The following is a 4,526-nucleotide window of genomic DNA, read 5'->3' as shown; positions in this document are numbered from 1 at the left end:
TTAAAATGAAGAAAACAAATCCAGGATCGTTAGTCTAATTTCATGTTGCCCTTCATTGTAGTAGGTATAATATATTTAAATAATTTTAAAAACCTAGCAGAATAATGAAACTTTACTTTTAAAATGTGTTCCATCTATTTATGAGATAATATTATTTTCTCTAGCGTTTTCTTGAATCTTGGATTTTAATCCCTCTGGTACTGAAACTTGGGTCTTCATCCAAGAATACAGACTTGCAGCTGTTGTTTATCCTGGACGATCCACTTTTATTTCTAACAGTCCATGCACAGCTGTGCACTTGAAGGGATTAAAAACGTTAGAATATTGTTTTGGAGGAAGCCATGCACTGTCTACAGAAAGAATAACAATTTTAAATTCTTCAGAGTTTACAAATGTTAACTTCTATCTCCTGAGGTAATCCTGGTCCCTGTTATATATTCCTGGACTCCTAAAATGAGAACACCTGACTTACTTTTGATGTAGGAAATAAAGTATCTCTTGCCTTTAGCAACAGTAAAATCTTTATAGAGAATGTTACATCCCACAGACCTAAAGCAGCATTACAAAATATAATTCTTTTAACCATGATCTAGTGCCTGTAGCATTTGAAAAGACTTAGGAACTAATACATACATTGTTCTAAATAAGAGACAGGAAGCAACAGAAAGAAGGTTTGAGCTCCTGCCTTACATTTTGGATAAGGTTTCTGCATTTAGCAAGACATATGTTTCAACAATCAAGACTTTCACAGGTTTGTTATTAAACATTTGGTGTATCCAACACTGTGAGAAACCAAGCTAAATTAATAAGAATGGCAACATTCATGACTGTAAAAGACAACATCAAAACCAGATAACAGTAATCAAAACAGTATGGTACTGGAACAAAAACAGACATATAGATTAATAGAACAAAATAAAGAGCCCAGAAATAAACCCACACACTATGGTCAATTAATCTATGACAAACGAGGCAAGAAAATACAATGGAGAAAAGACAGATTTTTCAATAAGTCGCTCTGGGAAAACTGGACAGCTATATGTAAAAGAATTAAATTAGAACATTCTCTAACACCATATACAAAAATTAATTTGAAATGAATTGGAGACCTAAATGTAAGACCAGATACTATGAAACTAGAGGAAAACATAGGTAGCAACTCTTTGATATAAATTGCAGCAATACTTTTTGATCCATATTTTAAAGCAAAGGAAACAAAAGCAAAAATAAACAAATGAGACCCAATTAAACTTACAAACTTTTGTGCATCAAAGGAAACCACTAATAAAAATAAAACCTACTGAATGAGAGAAGATATTTTCAAATGACATGACTGATAAGGGATTAATAGCCAACATACATAAACAGATCATACAAATCAACATCAAACCTGAACAGCCCAAATTAAAAAAAAAAAAAAAAAAAAAAAAAGGGCTGAAGACCTGACTAGACATTTTTTCCCAAAAAGGAAATGCAGATGACCAACGGGCACATGAAAAGATGCTTGCCACTGCTAATCATCAGGAAAATGCAAATAAAAACTATAATGAGCTATCACTTCACATCTGTCAGAATGGCTATCAATGAAAAGAACACAAATAACAAGCATTGGTAAGGATTTGGGGTAAAGGGAACACTCACACACTGTTGGTGGAAATATAAATTGGTAATCCACTCTGGAAAAGAGTATGGCAGTTTCTTAAAAAAAAAAAAGCAACTAAAAACAGAATGATCATATTTCATATCAGCAATTCCACTCCTAAGTAAATACACCAAAAAAAATGAAAACAGTAATTTAAAAAGATACATGCACCCGATGTTCACAGCAGCATTATATATGATTGCCAAGGTATGGAATCAACCTAAGGGTCCATAAACAGATGAATAGATAAAGAACATGCAGTTTGTGTAGTAGTCTACACAATAGACTACTACTCAGCTGCAAAAAAAAAAAAAAAAAGAATGAAAATTAGCCATTTGCAGTAACACAGATGGACTTGGAGAATATTATGCTAAGTGAAACACGTCAGACAGAGAAAGACAGGTACTGTTTGATATCACCTATATGTGGAATCTAAAACAAAACAAAACAAAAACTAGTGAATAGAACAAAAAAGAAGCAGACTCACTGATAACAGAGAACAAACTGGTAGTTAGCAGTGGGGAGGGGAAGGGGAGGAGGGGGCAACATAGAGGGGGGGAAAGGAAACAAGAGTTGTTATGGCATTATATGAAATCATGTGTGTGAAACTTGAAAACTGCAAACACTATAGAATTTAAATATTTTTTTATTCAATGGAAACAAAAAACAAAACTGATAAGAGATGTGGAATTCTATTTAATAAAGAGATACATTTCCAGCCAAATTGGAACTACCCTCTAGCCTAAACCACCTGAGAATAAAAAAATATAAACAACTTCCCAAATTAAGTAGTGTATCATAGAACATATTCTGTTCATGAGGAGGTCACAAGTGGATGAAATGTTAATCATTTAGCTTAGGACTGGTGAAAGTTTTGGAGACAACCAGGAATATATTCCACTCCTACTCAGACTGATTGCTTCTCACAGGCACAATTTCATTCCTTAACACAAGTACACTTAACTAATTATATTACTGTCAATGTGAGCCACAAGATGAAAATATTCAGGAAGTATTATATTGACCTTTCTATGACCTGTCATTTGAAAGAGCATCCACAGAGCACCCAAAAGAGGAAAAACCAAGATACATCTGAAAACAATGAACAATCATGAAGTGGAACATGTATCACCATGAGTTCTATACAGGAAGTCAAGTTTTTATTTTTAAATTTTTTTTTTATTTTTTGCTTTCTAGGGCTGCACCTGCAGCATGTGGAGGTTCCCAGGCTAGTGATCGAATCAGAGCTGTAGCTGCTAGCCTACACAACAGCCACAGCAGTGCCAGATCTGAGCCAGGTCTGCGACCCACACCATAGCTCATGGCAACACCAGATCCTTAACCCACTGAGCGAGACCAGGGATTGAACCCACAACCTCATGTTCCTAGTCGGATTCGTTTCCGCTGCACCAGGACGGGAACTCCCAGAAATCAAGTTTTAAATGTGCAGTAATTAAGACAGCATAGTTTTGGCACAGATTAGACACATAGGTCAATGGAATAAAATGAAGAGTTCAGATATAGACCCATGAATAGATGTAAATTTATATCTGAAAATTGTAGCATCATTGAGGAATATACCAATTAAGCAAAAATTATCATTGAGGAATATACCAATTAAGCAAAAATTATCCTACAACAATGGCTATTTAAAGGAACATGAAAGAAATTGGATAGCTATTTCATACTCATTAAAATCAATTCTAGGTAAATTAAATACTTAAGTGTGAAAGACAAACCTACAAAACATAGGAAATAACATGAGAAACTAATATTTTATTTTGGGATAGAAAAGAATTTCATATACAAGAAACAGCATGCAAATCATAAAGCAAACTAATGATATTTTTATATTAAAATTAATATGTGTTTATAAAAGATATCATAAAGAGATTGAAAAGCCAACTACTATCAGACAGATAATTAGCATCCAGAATACACACACATACAAACATGTATAATACATATAGTGAATACAGAATATATAGTATATATAATATGTACTCTATATATACTATAATGTATAATAAATATATATGTGAACTAAAACAAAAAGCCATAATATTTAAAAAAAAAATCAAAGACTTGAGCAGCCATTTTCAAAAAGTGGAATAAAGAGCCCATAACCATATTAAGTAGACTATTAATACTATGAATTAATCAGATAGCATTCAAACCCAGCTGGCTGGGAAAAAGAAAACAAAGATCAGAAAACGCCAAGTGTTGTTGAAGATGTAGCACAAGATGAGCAATCCATCCATTGCTGGCAGACATTGAGCTTAGTCCAAACACTTTGGAAAACAGTTTGGCATTCACGCTAAAGTTTTAGATAGATATGTGCATTCTATGACCCATAAATTTGATTACTTTGTATGCACTCCAGAAGAATAGTTGCCAATGCCCATAAAATGGTTCATATAAATACCGTTCAGAAAAGCAAAAAACTCAAATATCCATCGAGATTAAAACATGTCCATATATTTTCCTACCATGAATAAGTATGGTGTCTTCTCAAAAGTAATACTGAATGAAATTTTAAAAATATAATATAGAAAAATATATTATTCCATTTATAGAAGGTTTTTTAAAATACGTTGTTTACAGATGCATACCTAGATGGTAAAATTATAAAGAAAGAAAGATAAAGAAATAATTTGCACAGAACACAAGATTTTTTTTTTTTTTTGGTCAGCTAAGTGGTGATGGTGAGAGGGAGAAATGATCCAAAGAGCAAATAGCATTCTCAGGAGAAACAGATGATGTTCATGGCCTGGACGCTGGAACAAAATCAAAGTCTCTGATGAGGTATAGTCATTAGCTAGTCTGCCAAAAAATTCTGAATTTGAATCTTTTCGTTACTAGGACTAACATACACATGTATGTG

Source organism: Phacochoerus africanus, chromosome 13 (assembly GCF_016906955.1).
Source record: "Phacochoerus africanus isolate WHEZ1 chromosome 13, ROS_Pafr_v1, whole genome shotgun sequence".
Taxonomy (NCBI): domain Eukaryota; kingdom Metazoa; phylum Chordata; class Mammalia; order Artiodactyla; family Suidae; genus Phacochoerus; species Phacochoerus africanus.
This window is presented reverse-complemented; position numbering follows the sequence as displayed.